The sequence below is a fragment of the Scleropages formosus genome, chromosome 21, assembly GCF_900964775.1.
Source record: "Scleropages formosus chromosome 21, fSclFor1.1, whole genome shotgun sequence".
NCBI classification, from domain to species: domain Eukaryota; kingdom Metazoa; phylum Chordata; class Actinopteri; order Osteoglossiformes; family Osteoglossidae; genus Scleropages; species Scleropages formosus.
In genome coordinates, this window is record NC_041826.1 from 21,516,869 (window position 1) to 21,537,191 (window position 20,323).

Consider the following 20,323-nt stretch of genomic DNA (forward strand, 5'->3'; position numbering starts at 1 on the left):
TAACTAATATATACTGGCTACTCACCTTAAAAATACAATCAGGGTTCTAAAAATGTGCAGAAATTAAAGAAAAATTTACATCAAATAAAAATCAGGTTGTTTTTGAATGAACAATTTATTTTTGAATATTTTTCATTCAAGAACTTCGAGCTACATTGAAATTCAAAATAATTTAAGAACACTGAAAATAACATTGTGGTTTTTCATAAATGTCAGTTCATAGCCAAATTTTGAAATTTTAATGTTTATGAAATTATAATGAGACAAATTCAGGTCGTGGCAGCTTCCTTCTCTTTTTGTCTGCATTTTACTGCCAACTAGTGGCTGATCTAGGAAATGCAGGTAGGGGAAAAGCAGTTTGAGAGAAGGCTGAGCATGATTTTTCATTAACATTCAGCTAATGCTTTTCTCCATAGCAACTTACAGTTATCCCCCATTTACACAGCTGGGTAACTTTACTGGAGCAATTTAGAGTAAACACATTGCATAAGGGTACTACAGCCAGAGGTGGAGAGCAAAGACCTTCAGATCCAAAGACAGTAGCTCTAACCGCTACGCTAGTGACTGTGCATAATGAAATTAAGCTCCTGATGGGTTATGGACATGAGGACAGGTGATGGCAAGAAGTGAAGTGTTTGCTGATATTTTCAATTTGTGTCAACTTTGTACAAAAGTTGCAGCTAATTTGGCTGTATCCCCGTGAGTTAGGGAGCGACAGCCACCGAAGAATAAAACCTGAGTTTAATTTTCATTTAATCAGAGTCAAATTTGTATGAGCTGTAAAATTCATGAGAATCAAAGAGATATGTAGACCGACCCAGATATGATGGTGGTATCGATAGGAACGCCACGGTCTCCTTGTGCTCCCACAGTATCTCTATATGAGTAACATTCTTACGTACAGTCTCCATTACAGAGTCCTGTCTGAACACAGAGCCTTACCTCATCCTGCTGGTGTACACTCATTGATCGGAAGGAAAAGGGGCGCTACAACAAGTAGCGCTGCTGTCTTAGAGTGCCTGGGTGATGCAAGAGGACATGGGTTTGACCCCCATTCAGTATGTGTGGAGTTTGCATGTTCTCCTCGTTTCTGTGTGGGTTTCCTCCAGGTGCTCTGGTTTCCTCCCACACTCCAAAGACATGCTGCTCAGGTTCACCCATAGTGTGTGAGTGATAGAGACAGAGTGCGTGTTCCACTGATGTATGGATGATGTATCTAGCAGTGCAAGTTACCATAGTGAATAAGGTGTGTGGGCTGATAACACTACATAGAGTTCACTGGAAGTTGCTTTGGAGAAAAGCATCTGTCAAATGAATACATGTAAACAAAACAGGCAGAACTGAGAGCTAAATGGAGGTGTGTTTCCTTCACCGAGACTGTGTGTGTATTCGGTCATGGCTTAGAGAGTGAGTGTGTGTTTTGCATCCTGTCTGTATCGAAACCGCGCTGCTGAACAAATGGAAAAACAAGACAAAAGGCACAAAATCTGGCCCTTTGTTGCTCTCTATGTTTATAGCGCAGAGCCATTACCGCTCTTTTCAAAGGGGTACAAGTTATTGTATCGTTTTGAAACCGATATTACTCATAGAACAAGTGTATAAATTGAAATGAAGCATTAAACAAGAGCGTAATTTGAGGTTTTTGCTAGTGCGATGCTGGAGGATTTACCATCAGCTTGCAGCACACCTGCGCATTCAAAGAGCATCACATGAAATTTGTTTGCCTGTTTACTTTGGGGAAACACGGCCAGAGAAGAAACACATGTAGAGTGGCACACACACACGCACCCCAAGCAGGGTCACAGTGAGCCAGAGCCTAACCCAGAAACACAGGCCACAAGGTTGGAGAGGGAAGGGACGCACCCCAGACAGGATGCCAGTCCATCGGAAGGCGCCCCAAGCAGGACTCGAACCCCAAACCCCCCAGAAAGCACAACCCCGCCAAACGTGCTGCACCACTGCTTCCCCTGCGTGGCTTCGCTGCGTTATATTAACGGAGAACGCAATGCAGTTCTTTGTTTTGCTCACTTTGGGAGAAATGCGCGACACGTTTTGTTTCCTAGCTGAGGATTCGCTCAGAGAAGTGTGTCACGGCCCCATCGCTTTCTTTTGGTCTGAGCGATCAGCGCACACGTTTCTCCGTCCGTCTGCGAATGCACGCGGGAGCGGGTCGCGGAGCAGACGCAGCAGCCCGGCGGCGGCGCGCTACTGTCCTCCTTGCAAACACGGGTTACGCCGATTCGTGGAAAAATCTGGAAGTGTTGCGAATTTGTCCCACAGTACGCCCGAGAGGAATGATTTGCTGGACTGGCATAAAGCAGATGGAGATGATTATTATACAGCTGGTAGCGCAGTGGTTAGCGCTGTTGATGTTGGCTTCAAAAGTCAAAGGTTTGATTCCATCTACCAGCTGTAGGACCCTTGAGCAAGGTACTTACCCTAAAATTGCTCCAGTAAAAAACACACAAATGAATAAAAGAGAAGGGTGCGGTGGGTCTGGGGTTCGAGTCCTGCTTGGGGGTGTCCCGTCCAGGGTGTGGTCCCCCCCCTTTGGCTTTGTGCCCTGTGTTACCAGGTTAGGCTCTGGCTCATTGGGACAAGTGGTTGTAGATGATGTGTAAATAGTTAGAGGCAACATTGTAAACTGCTTTAGAAAGAAGTGTGAGATAAATGAATAAATGTGATTTAATGTGTGATTTAATAGGAATTACTGAGACTGGATCTAACAGATGAGTACATGACTTGAGTGGTTAGATCTGCTGCCTTTGGACCCAAAGGCTGCAGGTTTGATCCCTACCTCCAGCTGTAGTACCCTTGAGCGAGGTACTTACCCTAAATTGCTCCGGTAAAATTAGCCAGCTGTATAAAGGGGTAAATAACTGTAACCTTAACGTTGTAAGTCCCTTTGGAGAAAAGTGTCAACTAAACGTGAGGTGTTCAGACCCCTTTGCATTTTTCATGTCGCAGCCTCATGCTGAAATCATTCAAATTCTGTTCTCCTTTTTTTTTGCATAAGGCTGCAAAATAAAAAAAATGTGAAAAAACCGAAGGGGTCTGAATCCACTTAGACTCGAGAAGTTTAAGGCTGGAATAGTTTGCTCGAACGTTATGCGAAGACGTAGACCGCGCGGGATTAAAATCGTGAAGTCGAAGGGCCGACCGGTGCCACGTCTTTACGGACGCCTCGATACGCGAAAGGCGCCGAAAACGTAAAGCCGTTGAACCGAACCCAAGAAAAAAGTCCAAATTAACGTGATTCTGCCGAAGACCAACATTTATTCTCAACTCAATTAGACACGAATCGATCTCGATGAAACGCGGCCTGCGCTCAGCGTTGACCCGATAGGCTCGGTTAGACAAGAGCTCAGCTCGGCGGCGGTCAAAATGTGCAAACCGCTCCATCAAGCGCAGCTTCGCCGAACGCAGGGGAGTGCAGAAGAAGCTTCTCTTCATCGACAGGAAACCGACAGCAGAGCTCTGGTACTAACCTCAAACACACCGATTGCAACTTTCCATCAGCCACCAGCTTCCTATAACAAACATTGTTACCAGCTTTTGTTTCTGCAGACTGAAGTCCGTTTCGATTCAAGTGTCATAAAGTCTCGGAGAATTACTGAAACTGACAGCGAGACGCAACCCGTGGTCTGCATGCAGCTGGAACCCTCACTGGTAAATATCAGTGATGCATCGTGACACTTCATCTCAGGTTTGCTTTTATGAATAAACACAGTAAAAATCTGGTGTCCTTCTCCTGCTTCCTAAGATCATGTCCGGATAAACCTTTACGCAGCTACTCCTGTGCTGTGATGCGAATGTTTATATGTATCTCCAGCAGTTCTGGCTCCGTCGCGGTGGAACGACCTCCCCCCCGTCACTCACAACTGCTGAATCCCTGTATCACCTCTTGCAGACTCACTTTGCCCATCATCTCTTAAGTTCGTGTAAGGTCTAAATGTTCATGCACCATAACTTTAAGATGATGCCGGATAAACCTTTACACAGCTACTCCTGTAATGTAATGTAAATGTTTATATATATCTCAAAAAAAAAAAAAAATACTAGGAGGGTGATGAGGAATCATGGATAAAGGTTTACGCGGCGACTCGTGTGATGCACATCGATTCGTACGGTGGAAAGAAACAAACTGCACTTAAGAATCACACGTCTGCATCTAAGTGTCTCTTCCTGCTGATGTAATGAACACGTTGTCTTTTCTGGGACTTGTGGTCAAGCTTCTCGTCCGATGTTGACCGTAGGCGTAACGGGATGACGCGTCCCACCCCCTCCGCCTTATTCCGCGTATAACTTCTCAGAGTTCTTTTACTCGTTCTTTTTTCGGCCGCCCCGGGACCTGGCAAGGTGCGGTGCCACTGGGGCCGGACAAGGTCTGCATCCGCGTTGGGAGAAGGTAAAAGAAACGCTGACAGTCATTTTGAAACGAAGGCGCCGCTCGGCTGCCCCGGTGCGTGTCAGACAGACGCCGCTTCGGTTCCTCTAACGCATCTGCGATGGGGGTTATGTCACCACTGAATTCGCAAGTCGCCACCCCCACTTCGTGATAGCCCATCGCCGTTCCACTCTTTTGGCGTCGCGCTAAGGCTGTGACAAATGCATGACATCATTCGATCCCTTATCATCTCTCGGTATCATACCTCTCACATTTTGTCATGCATTTTCCCTTCGATCAGCACTGTGGTGAAGCAGGTAAAAGTCATGCTTCACAGCTCCCAGGATGTGGGCTTGAATCATTCCCCAGCACGCCGAACCCTCGTTCAACCGGGCTTCCTCTCGCGATCCAGGCGCCATGTTCAGACAACTAGGTGACGCTAAATTGACCTTCGTGCCAAAGCGGATATACGAGATTCGAGATTCTGTGGTATTTTTCCCGGTACGGCGAGGCCGTAACTGTCACTTCCTGTGTCTCCACCGCATCTGGGGCCGCCGAGCTGCACCGGGCATTGACACCACGTCGGGTCAAGGATGACTCGCTATGGCACAGCCGGCTCGACACAAACCATGCAGGTGTATTAAACAATTGGCCGATGGAATACGGGACAAGCAGGGTGTCACGTAAAGCGCATGTATGTGTGACAAGGCTTTCCAGATGCGAGGTTTCGTGATGCGCGTGGCGCCCGGTTCTGGCAGAGCGGAGAGGAACGGCAAAGGCGGTTTCTGTGACCGATAGGAAAGACTGATGCTTCAGGTGAGTCAGAGCGAGGGGGTAACTTTTCTCTCGAACCCGTGTTTTTGCAAGGGGAGGGATGGATGAACGGCGACGGCGTAGATCGCGTCTCAGGAAGCGCCCATCGCCTCCCCAGCAGCGGAGTGTGTTGTTTTAAAAAATTCACGCTCACTCTTGACGCCATAATTTCATTTGCATCTTTCTTTCTGCTCTGGGGGCGTCCAGCCCGGCATTTTCAAAACCGCTGCAAACAGCACCCACAGAAAGCGCGTGCGTGATATTTTACATATTTAATTATCTAATTTCAATATATTACGTAAGGGGCGGCTGGTAGCGCAGTGATTAGAGCTGTTTCCTTTACACACAAAGGTCGTAGGTTTAAATCCCACCTCCAGCTGTAGTATTGAGCAATGTACTTACCCTTAATTACTCCAGTAAAAAAAAACATTACAAGGTTGGATGATCTGTTTTAAGTTGGCCAGACTGCTATGCTCCTCTGCCCGCTTGGCGGCCCCGTTCACTCAAGGTCGAAAAGCACAAAGGTTTTCCGTTCTGGTTCAGAGGCAGTGGACTGACGCCACTCAGAACTGCTGAATCCCTCTCTACATTGAAGAAGGGTCTCAAAACTCTCCTCTTTTGGACTCGCTTCTCCCCTGATCTATTAAGAGCATGATGAACGTGTAAATGTTCAATACTTTTGTGATTAGAAATTGTTCAATAAGCTTTATGCAGCTACTCGTGTGACGTAACATGGTTCTTATGGTGGGTTGTGGCACACGGACTGTACTCTAGAATCACGTGTCTGCATCCAAGTCTCTCCTCCTGTTGATGTAATGCACACTTTGTATTTTATTCTGAGATGAACACTGCTCGAGGGGAGTGCGGTGGCGCAGTGGTGCAGCGTGTTTAGCTGGGTCCCGCTCTCTGGTGGGTCTGGGGTTTGAGTCCTGCTTAGGGTGCCTTGTGATGGACTGGCGTCCCGTCCTGGGTGTGTCCCCTCCCCCTCCAGCCTTGTGCCCTGTGTTGCCGGGTTAGGCTCCGGCTCGTTGCAACCCCGCTCAGGACAAGTGGTGTGTGTGTGTGTGTGTGTGAGTCTGTCTACTTTATAGAAGAGTGTCACTGAAATGAGTAAATACTAAGCAAACCCAGACGATTCCCACAGAGGTCATTGGAGCAGAATCTCCTCCAGCAGGTGATGCATGCAGCCACTGTGAAGGAACTAAGTTTAAACGACAGGTGAAACGTGCTTTATAGTCAAATAACTGACCGAATTTACACAGCTGGCAGTGATAGACAGCTGAGGCCCAACAGTGTCTGAAAAGATCTGTTTGTACACACACACACACACACACACACACACACACACACACAAGAGCATGACCTCCTGGATCAGAGATGGAGGCATGAAGATGGTGGAGATGCAGGCAGTGGTCAAATTCTGGCCTCTGCTGTTCATGTGAAAGCACTGCAATAGTAAATATGGTAAACGACACGGTAAAAGTGCTGTCCTGCTCACTCAGACCCCTCAGTGTCCAAAACGAGTGAAGCCGACTTCGGTATTTAATACACAACCTTCCAACAGCAAATGAATCAGGTTTAATTAAGGGTTGCTAAGGTGCAAAATTTCAGTACTACGGTGACACGAACACTTAAGTTCGAAAGCGGCGAGATACAGCGCTGCTCAAAAGTATGTGAACCCCCTGCGTCCCTCAGTTTTACCACTAAACGGCTATTGGGTAAGAATCGGTGTTCCTCATGTGACATAACAGGTGTGTAATGACCGGTTTCATGTGTCACACTTCTGCATAACCATGTCATCAACACACACACACACACACAGTGCTCCTTGAAGGTGTGTTACCCCCTTGCGTCCCTTAGTTTTACCACGAAATACGCCGCTTTAGGGGAAATCGTGCGTGTAGCAGGAACACGCAAGCAGCGCAGGTGTAAAAATGAGCGAAGCCCGAGTTGAGCTGACTGAACGAGGCAGGTAAGTAGAGTGAAGGGTGTAAATCATAGTCGTTCACTCATTTTATGTTTAAGATTTCGATTTTATACATTTATTTTAATATTTTACACAAGCATAATGATGATCCCTATAGGCTTCACACACTGTCAGCTCTGCACACTCCTTTATAAGAAGCAACTGACCAGATGTCCATAGGAAGGGCTGGCCGGACGCTCCGCAAACTCCGCGGAGAAAAAGGCTGATGTTCACGCAGCGCCAAACACCGGGCCTCGAGGCCCAAACGCCGAACCCTTCGCTGCTGGCGGTTAAAGGCGGCGCACGGAGCTGTCAGCGCTGACTCATGGGCCGTCCCCTAACAGCGATTTCAGTTTGACGGAGCGAAACCTGCGACGCAAAGGTGTACGCCGAGGGCAGCGCGCTTGTTCGGAAGTAGGAAGCCTACCTTGTTATGACTGGAAAACAAAAATAATGTGTTATTTTTGTCTGTTCCGGCGTCGGTTTTCAGCCCACGTTTCACTGGGCCCCGCCGCGTGTTCTTCTGAATAACCGGCGCCCTTCGACACAACGAGCGGAGTCGCTGCTGCTGCTCTCGGGCATGACGACCTGATGTAACTTTCCAGTTTTAGGATAACGCTGAAAGAGGGAACGGACGAAAAGGAAATCAATTACGAGGTTAAAGTGACACTCTGTGCTTACATTCCCTCGCTCTTGTGCTGCCGTTGCACACACACACACACACACACACACACACACACACACACACCATCTGCAACTGCTTATCCCAAGCAGAGATCGCAGTGAACCAGAGCCCACCCTGGCAACACAGGGCACAAGGTTGGAGGGGGAGGGGACACACCTCGGACAGGACGCCAATCCATCACAAGGCACCCCCCAAGCGGGACTCGAACCTCAGACCCGCTACGCACCAGGCACTGGTTGAACACACTGCACCGCCACACCCCATAAACGCTAATCAATCAACGTCTACAACCTCTTGTCCCAAGCGGGGTCACGGCGAACCGGAGCCTAACCTGCCAAGACCGGGCACAAGGCCGAAGGGGGAGGGGACGCACCCAGGACGGGACGCCGGTCCACCGCAAGGCACCACCCAAACAGGACTCGAACCCCAGACCCACCACACAGCAGGCACTGGCCAAACCCACCGCACCCCCCGATCGTAGCGAAGGGATCTTCTTTGGCTGGCCTTTTGGCTCGAGCGATCTAATGAAACATATCGCTCCCGAGTTCGTCCTCTGGACCGCGCACTTGCGACGAGCCCCGTGTTTAACCATGTTCAACGTCCCGACGGCAATGTATTACTGCAGCGTCCGGACGCTGGCGTTAATGACGGTGATCTCAGGTGCAGAGTTTACGAAGAGGGGCGCGTCATTCGAACAAGAATGCAGAGATGTAATGGAAAACAGGACTGGAACGCGGGATCTAGGCGGGAGAGCAGCGGGACAAGAATTCGGGACTGGAGCAGAAACACGCAAGGAACGGGACTCGGGAACTGGTGAGCGAACAACAGTCGCTGGGATATCGGAAGCAAAGCGGTAGAGGACTGACCAAGAATCCACGATCTTGCCTCTGGTTTTGGCTCCTTTTATACTCGATTGTCACACATTACAAACAGGTGTGCAGGTTGGGGTTGTTGGGGCCAAGTGGCGCCTCCTGTGGTCACTGGGGGTATTGCTCCTATGGGTCATGACACCATGATTAAAATTTTTCAGGTTTATTTTAAGATTTCGAGTTTATAAGTGGGGGGGGGGTGCGGTGGCGCAGTGGGTTGGACCGCAGTCCTACTCTCCGGTGGGTCTGGGGTTCGAGTCCCGCTTGGGGTGCCTTGTGACGGACTGGCGTCCCGTCCTGGGTGCGTCCCCTTCCCCCTCTGGCCTTACGCCCTGTGTTGCCGGGTAGGCTCCGGTTCCCCGTGACCCCGTAAGGGACAAGCGGTTCTGAAAATGTGTGTGTGTGTGTGTGAGTTTATAAGTGTATTTGAACATTTTATTCAAGGACAATGACCATCCCTATAGGGTTTACGTACTGTGAAGCAGCACTGCATGTAAAGGCAGGTTTAGAGAAGCACTTTGGGTGTGTAATTTTTCCATTTGATTGCGTTTGTCTCAACTTGTCATCTCAGTGTAATTTAACTCGTACCCGGTGCACACCCAAGTGTGAGCAAAGATATAGCCCTATATAACTGAAAGAAAAAAATTAAAATAGTTGATTTATCAAGGTGGGGGGGGATGGTGGTGCGGTGGCGCAGCAGCAGCTTTGGCCAGGTCCCGCTTGGGGTGCCTTGCGATGGACTGGCGTCCCGTCCTGGGTGTGTGTCCCCCCCCCCCCCCCCAGCCCTACGTTCTGAATATCTGTGGAAGTTGCCATTAAAGAAATGAATATAATGATGAACTTTAATTCTAAAATAATAATAATAAAAAAAAATCTTAATTGACTTGATTATCGTATTGGTATGTTACTACATCCGCAAAGTGAAATGGTTAGGGAAAAGTCCTACCTTTGAACACTTAGATGTAAAGGCATATTTGCAACTGTAAAAATGTGAACGCGAGGAGTGGCCGATTCCTTTTTTTTTTTTTTAAACTGCGTTTAAGAATTTTCATAATGTGTGCTTGTGTTGTAATATGTACCCCTGACGGTGCTCTTTTCACCTATTGACGCGGTTCTGAAAGCCACACACATTCTTGTTTTTGTCATCCTCTCTGCTGTTGATGCTTAAATAAAAAAAAAGTGTCAGCGGAGATGCGATGCACGAAATTTCTGGGTATGTCTGGGTATGAAAAAGAGACATCGCTTGTCTGTGAACTCCGTCAAGAAGGAGAGAACGGGAGCCCGGCGACTAATGAGACCCGGCAGGCAGGGGGAGGCGAGTGATCCGCAAGCAACCGAGGCCCAGCTGGACGGCTGGAGCTTCTGCGCCCCCACAAACGTGATGCTGCATTACATTCTTCTTCCCTAAAATAAGAACAGGCAGAAACGTAGGGGCAAGATCCCCATCGGAATCCGCGCCAAGTTATTATAGCGCTACAGCGTTGGAGAGAATTGAAACATCTCAGATGCTCGTCGCTCAAGTTCGAGCGAAGAGGTATCGTTGCTGCGCTGATGTTGAATCCGTGACCTCCTTGCAGCAACTGTCACCTTGTATTCCTAACCAAAAAGGATAGCATTCGCATACATGAGAGCACTTGTTCTGCAAGCGTGTGCCTCCGGGTGTTCAGCACCCAGCTCTCCATCTGAAAATGCCAACTTCATTGCTGCCTGCTTTCTGTAAGACAACGTTTCGCATCCTCCTAACACAATGATCCGCTCGGTTGCCAAGCAACAAACCATAAAACACTGCATGCTACCTTCCTTATTCCATTATTAGCCTGCTAATACATGACATACTCCTCACACCACCTTCAGATGCACAGGAAGGCTTCTTCTGCTCTTCTGAAGGGAAATAAACCCAATTTATGAGGGAGGAGTACAGGGAAAGCGCTGGATCTTTAAATCAGTATTCGCTTCTTCAAGCCTTTTGACGCTTTCTCAGTTGCAGCGAGAGACACATTCTATGCGTTTTGGTCCGGAATAAGTCGTATGGATTTATTTCATTCATATACACCTCCTTGCAAACAGCTGCATTCCAGGAAATAGTACTAAAACCAGCCTTAACCCCAAGTGATGCTGCTCGCTGTCCTGTTGACCAGGCTGTTGCTTTGCTCTGATTGGAATTAGTTTAATATTCACCACTACTGCATTCTGACAATATAATAATTCTGATGATACTTTATTAATCCCTGCAGGGTAATTTACGACAATTTAAAATTCACCACTACTATATTTTGATGATATAATAATTATGATATTATAATACTTTATTAATCCCTGCAGGGCAATTTACAATATTTTTATTTAATTATTACTCTAGAGAACAGTGTCAACAACATGAAAAAATAACAATGGGGGATCGACACAGCTCTAACTTTTTCCCCACTGCTTTCAGAATATTAGAAAGTACTCAATTTTTCAATTTCGGTTCCATTCTTTTTTATGTTTTGCAGATTCTTTTGTAGGGCACTTGAAAACACCAAGAATGCTGTGTGCAGGGTTTAGCACATTGAAACCTACAGCTGATAAGGCAGCAACCGCAACGACTACACAACCTGCTGTCTGGGGCAGCCGCAAGCTGCGTCCCGAGAGCGAGAGTGGGAAAAGGAGCTCGTGGAAGCGAGCATCGCACCCACCACACAGAAACCTTCCTACGTCAGACAGGTGGGTGAAATGTGAGCCCAAGGTTTTTGGGTGCATGATGCTGTGGCACCTAAACAGCCAAAAAAAAAGTAAATAAAAGTTTCTTGAGAATCACTTTCCCACATCAGACCTTGTACTTAAACAAAGGCTATTGGCTTTATTTGTTCATTTGAAAGGTGCACAGAAGTCCTCCAGGGACCAATAAGGTCACCATTGAAGAGGGCGGAAACAAAGCGTGGAAACTGCACTTGTGTTCCGACACACCGGATGCATCCAGCTTAGAATATTTTACTTCAATACATTTTTTTCACTACTTTGTACCTAATGTGTGTGTTTACCATCCTTTGTGTAATAGTAGTACCACAGATATCAGATATTAAAACTTTGAAGTCACTTGAATATAGAAAAAAACCTGTATTTTTCAAGTCATTACACTAATTTTAATTGTTAACTGTTACATCAGCGCCCTCTATAGGAGGTAGCAGTTAACTATCAAAATTATTACTACAAACTTAAAATTAGTAAATGTTCTTTTAATATTTCAAGTTAACGTTCAAATTAACTAGTTATTATTTAATAACTTAAATTCATTTCATTTAAGTTATTAAATTAACTAGTCAAGTATTAAAATTAGTAAATGTTATTTTAATAATTAACCACTACATGAGAGCCCACCGGTAGAGGGCGCTGATGTAACTGTTGACGATTAAAATCAGGCCGGATGCATCATGTTTGCATAATAAAATTTTACCAAGCAGATTGCAGCATCATGAAAGATTAAAGGGCTTACATTTACATTCACATTACATTTATTTATTTAGCTGACGCTTTCATCATAAGCTACGTGCAACTCCGTGAATATAAGTGCATTTCACCAACAGATGAGACAAAATATTACAACCAATAAATAAGAATGTGGTCGCTGCCTCGCCGTCCTTCTGGCTCCTGTGCTGCACTGCAAGGAAGCTCAGCGACACGTGTGTACGGGGGATCTCCATCTCTGTCCAGCGGATCACCCACCGTGGCAATCCGGTGCCGCGGGAACATCACGAAGCTCAAGTCGAGATGATTGGGCACCATGTCGGCTGGAGCACATCGGTTACAGCGGCACAGCTTGGCCTGGCGCTGGAGGGCAAAGGGCTCACTGTCCTGCTGGACATCAGATTTGGGTGGTGCTGCAACAAGGTTGGGCTCCCTTGGGTCGCCAAGGTCTCCATGATCCCTTCTGTTGGTTTCCTGTACAGCCTCTCCCCTACTTACAACCATCCGTACACATGACTGTAAAAAATACTGTATTAATTAAAAAAAAATAAAGAAAATACGTAAATATAAAAATTACGTTTGGTCGTTCGTCCACCAGTGCGAACGGCTGAGTGATTAGGACAGTGACCATCATACGATATCGAGCATTGTGTAAATCACAGCATCTCTCTCAGTTGGCATTTGATTTTTAAAAATGATAAAATAGAAAATAATCATAAATACACTACTGTACTATGTTTGGTGAAATCGTAAAAAAAGCAAAGAAGGTATAAAATAAACCAAAGAGTCTTTCTTTTAATTAACCATAGAGTCATTTAAAAAAAACGTCAGTTTATAAAACTGGTTAAACAAAAAAGAGATAATGGCGATAGAACTTGCACAACGTAAAAAATGAAAATAATGAAATATGAACTAAAGAATCTTAAATAAATGTTTAAAAAACTACAGAATAATATAAAATGTCAACTAATAAAGCTTTGAAATAAAAAACAAAACAATCACGATCGAAACTGAGTAGGATAAAAGAACGTCGTACAGATATACGACTTCTATGTACCCTGATAACATACGTCCGACTTAGGTCCATTTCGAGATGTGACCGATGGCTCGGAACGGAACTCGGACGCATGTCGGGGACCGGCTGTATATAAACTCTGCTCTAGAGATCGACCTCAAACGCTGAACCGGTGTTTCTGACAATGTGGATTTAAGGTAAAATACCTTTAATGGGTAAGTAAATTGACACACACTGGGAATGTGGCTTTAACGGAGGCCTTTCGGAACACGCCGGAAAGACGCCGTCCCTAGTGCGTGCCGATGGCGTGTTGACGAACGCCGAGGTGTCGGCACTAATTAGCAGCCTTAAAAATAGCTTCCCTGCGTGTGCTGCAGATCGGCGTCTATACGGGGGAGCTGAACTTCGTGATCTTTCCGCACATCTCACATCTCACGCAGGGTTCGGCGAAGAGGAGCCTCGCAACCTCCTACTTAAGGTGTCGGGAGGCTTGGAAACCAGACTCGCACGACTTGGGAGATCTGGCCCGCGGTCCCGGGCCGCGTCTTACTGATGCGGGTACCCTGCGCTTCGCGACGTGGGAAGTGGTCGCATCACGGTCACGGTCAATCGCCGCTCACTGAGTTCTGCTGAGCTCCTCGCTGTCTGAGAGAGATCCTGCGTGAGGCTTCTTAGCAAAACCAGAACCATCTATTCATTTGAGAAACTTTCAATGGAGCAATTTAGAGTAAGTACCTTACTCAAGGGTGCTACAGCTGGAGGTGGGATTTGAACCTGCAGCCTTTGGGTCTAAACGGAGCGGTGCTGACCACTACCTTACCAGCTGCACTGGTTTCCTCCCACCCTCTAAAGATGTGTTTCAGGTGTCTGGTGACACAAAATTTCCCGGAGCCCCAGCCACTGGTAAGTCAGTGCTGCTCCAAAACCAGGTATGTGGTGATGGCATCCGGTCCTAGGAATCGGCTCCAAACACAACTTCTAATGCTGTGGCACTTGGAGGTAAAATGGCCAGATCTGGGTTCTCCTAGAAAAAAAATGGGGCGTTCAGGGTAATTAACATTCCTTAGGAGAGTGGATTTGTAGCAGTAACTTCATTTGGAAGGAATTACTGAGACCGGCTCTAACAGATGAGTACATGACTTGAGTGGTTAGCGCTCTTGCCTTTGAACCAAAAGGTTGCAGGTTCAATTCCCACCTCCAGCTGTAGTACTCTTGCGCAAGGTACTTACCCTAAAATGTTCCAGTAAAATTACTGAGCTGCATAAAGGGTTAAATAACTGTAGTTAGATTAACAGTGCAAGTTATGTTGGGGGAAAAGTGTCAGAAAAATGTAAATTAAACTTATTTAAACAAAAAGTACACTTTCACTGTACATTTGAATGAGTGCTAAGGTTAGAATTATTTACCCATTTACTGTATAGAACGGGGTAATTTCGTGGAGCACTTCTAGAGTAAGTACCTTGCTCAAGGGTACTACAGCGGGAGGTGAGATGCAAACCTCCGACCTTCGGGTGCGAAGGCGGCAACTCTGAGCACTGTGGTGCCAGCTGTACCAGGACTGGACAGCGGACGGCGGAAAATGAGGACTGGACTGAAAACGAAGGCGCATTTCATACGTACGTCGAAAGAATATTGGACAGGGACGTAAACGAGCGCCATCAAAGCACAGAAACGTTTGCAACCTCAAAACACGGAGCGGACGGGAAATGATGGAGAAAGATCGAAGCAACGGTCAGACGCGCTGCGACAAAACGCAGAGGTGCTCGACCTCGGCTCTCGTCGCCACGGTGCCGCTCGTCGGCCGGCTGCCGTAGCGACGGAGACGGCGTCCGAAAAGGAACGGCAGCGCTGATGCGCGGGAGGCCTGCTTTTCGGCCCCGAGCAAAGCATTTACCCTAAACTGCTGTGGTAAAATTACCCGGCTGCATAAAGAGGTAAATAATCGTGAGTCACTTTGGGGAAAAGCATCAGATACACGATCAAATGTCAGCGTGCGAAACGGTCCCCCCGTAAGCTGACATCGGCTCGGACACGGTGCTCTTCATCGTCTCATTTACCACGGTAAACCTCCGAGGCCGGCGCTGCAGCTGTTACCGGAGGAACGCCGCGTCTTTCCCTCCGGTTCCACACCTGCTTCAGCCACTCGTGGTCATCGAAGATGCCTGGAGAAATGACCGAGAGTTGAAAACCCTAAGAACCATCATGCAGGTGAAAGGTTTCTGACATAAGATGCTGAGATCTAAGGATCCGGGGCGACAAACACCCTCCCTGGTAAAACGAGGCGAAATCCCCGTTTCGTCCGGAGAGACGAGCAGCAGAGGAGCCTGGTATTCTTGCTGAACGTCTGTCCCCCACCCCCACCCTCGACCGAAACGACAGCAGCTTCTCCTTTCCTCTCGCAGCCAAAAATAGCCACATGTTCCCAGGACTGCAGGGAGCTTCCAGAGCACCACAGCCTACCTGCTCCTTGGACCCTGATAAGGCAGCCGGCAGCTTCCGCACTCCCAAGTGACACTTCTGCATAACCATGTCATCAATACACACACACACACACACGCTGTGCTCCTCGAAGGGGTGTTACCGCTTGCGTCCCTTCATTCGACCACAAAATACAGTAGGTTGCTTTAGAGGAAATCATGTGTACAAGTAGTGCAGGTGAAAAAATAAGCGAAGCCCAAGTTGAACTGGTTGAACCAGGTAGGTGAGTAAAATCGGGTGTAAATCATAGTCATTTATTCATTTTATAAGTATTTTAATATTGCATAGACGAATAATGACCATCCCTATAGGGATCACACACTGTAAAGCAGCACTGTCCACCTCCAGTACATTTTACTCTCTTTGTACCTTCGTCATCACGGATCCAACCACTTGCCTCAGCTGCAAACTGTCAAAAAAGGTACCGACCCACATGATTGGCTGAGCAGCACATGGCACGGGAGACACCCCAGGCTAGGGTTTGACCCTGGGTTCGACCCGCACAGGCTGCGGGGCCTGGGAACAGAAGGGGTCGGTACTGACGGACTAGGGAGCGGGAGCAGGACTCCCGCCCGCAGAGCAGCACCCTGCAGGGGCGATGGCAACACGAACGGATCGATGGAGGCGCTCCTCACCGAACCCGGGTCCGTATTAAACACGCAGGGGCCGTGGAACGACGACGCGACGGACGTGAGACGCCGTACCGAGCGGCACCGTGGACGGTAGAACCGAGAGAAACACTTAGGAGATTCAACGCTCGCTTTGACCTCCTCCTGCCTCCTCCTTCCGAATTATTGCATCACAACCTGGCAACCGCGGCCTCGCCGCTGTCCACTTCACACACGGATGCGGGTTTAAAGCCCCCGATCCCTTTAAGCCTGTTCTTAAGTTCTCCCGCGTGACTCGATCATCTTTCTCGCCTCCTCGCAGCGCTTCTCTCGGATGCGCCACATCCGCGCCCGTCAGCCGAGAACTGTAGCTTCACGCCGCAGTAACTGAATTCTAGAACATTCTGGGTCTCTGTTGAATTCGCGAGTCCTTCGGAGACATTTGTCCTTCCTTCTCAGTAATTAACAATAAATAGAAACAATCATTCAGAACCTTTGAGACATAACCAAATTTAAAGTGTCAAATAGTTGCTTCAAAGACCATAACTCTACATATTATAGCTGAGATAAAAATATTCAATTGAAATACATAAGCCAGCGAACACTATTTCATTGTCCGTTCCACAGCTGTGACGTTACCAGCTGGATTCGTTCAATGCGCCGTCTAGTTTTGTCACGATAATGATTTTACCCTAGTTGTAAACTGGTTGTTCCCTCTATCGCTCTTGCACTGTATTTACTGAGAAATAATCTTACCCTGTGGATGAGCCAAGTTCTGCATAATTCCATTAGCACTGGTTTCTATGACAACGGTTATTACGCTTAAACAAAAACGCAGTGAGTGAACGTGATTTTTGCCTTGGGGGCAAAGGGCACCGAAAGGCAGAATTAAACATATGAAATATGGTGTGCATTCTTCGGCGCTTGAACATATCGTCTCAATGGACCTAAATATGACAGAGTGGATGATAAAGCATTGTTTTAATAATTAACACAATATGTCCATTTATCGGAAGGGTGGAACGCTCAGCGCAACATGCACTTCTATCACAGGGGTTTAAAAGGTTCGTGGCCGATTGCTTCGGACAATAGATTCTCATCAGCGGAAGAAAATGCTGTCGGACGGAGACTTTGTTCCTTCCCACATTCTCTGAAGCGCTCAAATGCTTTTCCACCCGAGACCCTGTTTTGCAAAGGCGTTACGCTCCCTCCCGTGTGGCCGGCGGGGACCGATGAAAGATCAGGAGAGACGCGGTCCTGAGATTCCTTTTTCAGACTCATCTTGAACGTGGAGGAGGATTCAGGAGTTCTGAGCGACACGATGAGATCGTTTCACCGCACCGGAGACCGAACCGAGAACCTCCGGGCTTTTCATTTCGGACGGCTTGCGCGTGGGAGCACAAAGCAGCTAGCGGGGGAAAATCACCCGAGTCTGGTTGGGCCGTAGCGAGAGATCGGGTTCTGCAGGGATAGCGGAGAAGACCTGTTGGTGGTCTTGATATGCAAAAGTAACAGGAAGCCAATGGGGGAAGATGGGGGGGAGAGAGATAGTTATGGCAGGTCAAGCTACTTGTAAAGAGACATTGGGTATCACCTGGAGAAGCCAGAAGATGAGACAGGAGGGTGCCGCAGTGATGGAGGTGTGGTGTCACTATGGCCCAGACTTGTCGTTCAATTAACATTCATGTAACGCAACAAACAACGGAATGAAAGCTGGCTTAATGTACAAAATATTTTTAGTTCCCACTAAAAGAATTTCCTGTTCAGATTTCTCTCAAACCATGAGGTCCACTGACAACCTTTAGCCGTAAGATGGTCTGCAGCTCTACAATTTGCAATACCAGTGAGTTATAAATAAGTACAGTGCATTTACTGTGGCCTTTCACCAGAGGTGCACTTTAGCCCTTAGCATCACTTTGCAACACAACTACGGTAATGTGGTATCTGCACAGCAGCTTCACACATGGCACCTTCCGCCCCCAGCCCATTACACCTTAGCAAGCATCACGCGTTACTTTAAAATGCGCTCAGATCCCCCCAGTCCTGGCACAGAGCCTGCGGTTCATGTTGGTTTGAATCAAGGGCCTCTGCTGCCAGAACGGGTGAAGCCTGAAGGCATTCCATTCCATTCCATTCCACTTCACTGCGCTGCTCCGGCTTAAATGCTTCACACTGGGCTTAATGTGAGAAGAAAAACAAAAATGATCTGAGAAAATAAAGTGGGATGAACGGTACTTATACATTTACATTATATATTTATACATTGTCTTCTAACAGAAGCAAGGTCTAATTATTAAGAAATGATCAAACTTCACAACCATAAGTTTTTGCATAAAACTAAGTACAACAGCTAGGCAGTCAAATGTACTCCCATGTTCCTCCCATTCTAACTCAGACCCAAAAATGTATTTTGGTAAACAGGGTATGTCCTTCCTTCTTGAACTCAAGAGCACCTGAGTGTTGTGAATGAAATTTTAGCGTGTTTTTAAAAAAAAGCAACTATACACACAACTTATGTAAAGATGTACATAAACTTTTAATATTTTTCCAGCCACAATAATTTTAACAAAATCACTAGGAAAAAAAAAAATTGTACTTCATTTATCAGTACAATACGTATAGTCAGAAACTGGCCGCCAAGATTAAAATCCACCACAGTAATTGTAGTGTTTCCAGCAGCATTGAACCAGAAGAGGGGGAAAAAAAAAAATACATATCCACAATGAACTTGGAGCAAATTTCACATATGTACAATTCAAATCATTGTGGTATAAGAGTTCTCAATTTGTTGCCCAGATAAAACTAAAGAAAAAGTGTAATACAGTACACATTAGCCAAGCTCTGGATTCAGCATCAATATGTGATCTGGTAGAGAGCAGGTGAACCCTGGTGAAGGCCTTCCACAATCCTCAGCTTCCACCTCATTCTGCCACAAGCCTGATCTCTTTTCTGAATGGTCTACGTCTTGCTTGACTCCATAGCTGAAAGTCATATTGGTTACTCCATCATCAGAACGCAATCAGCTGTATTGAACAAGAGAAATGGGAAGATCTGCTACATCATGTTTATATGTGAAGAATCAGGGCCCACGTCCTCTCCTCGAAACATCTGGTCACAAACACAGCCAGTGGCCAACTGGTTCTGGTGTTGGTCACTCAAGGTTGTTGCATCAGATCCACAGCTAGCTCCCATTGTAGACGAAACACATGGAGGAATGCACTTCGGTTCACACCAAATGCCCTTGTTTATCATCAAAGAGCATATATCAACGCTGAGGTATAATCTTGATATACATTTTCCTTCTATAGTTACCACTTGATGTTAAGACAAAAAAATAGAACAGTAACAAAGTCCATTTTCACCCTGTGAGAAAAAGAAAACTTCTTTTAATTTTTTTGTGACAAGAGTGCTTAAATGTCCACTCCAGGAAGCTAGATTTGCATCTCAAATAAGGAGGAATCTCTCTCATTTGTATAAATAGTAATTCAGAGGTGTCTTGTAGGAAGGGGGGGAAGCAAATACCTATTATACAAAAACACCCTTTATATTATTTCCTTAGAAAGATGAAAGTACAGCATGAAACAAAAACAAAACCACCATTAACCAAAGGCACATTATTTGAACCCAAATAGGACAATCCTTTGCTGTTACTGTAAACACACAGAACTAAATTACAACTCTTGTCATTTCTGAAGCGTCAATGGCAGGGGTGCCAGACCCCCCACCCCCCCTCCCGTCCCCCACCCGAAAGAGGCTCTACATGGAAAGTGAGCATGGCTTCTTCATGGATTCTTTTCTGTTCCTGTGATGGAGGCCTTCACACAGCAGTAGTAGCACACACAATTCTCAAACCACGAGCAAACGGCACACTCCAAACTCCATGGTTACCATGCCAATCGAACACATTCAAGCACGACCCTTTTTTGTATGCACTTTAACAATTGTTCAGAAAAAAATACTTTAAAAACAAGTTCACAACATTGTTTTAAAATGTGTCAAAACTTTAAAAAAGATTACTTCACCTTTAAAACAAAGCCCAGTGGGCTTTGATAAATATA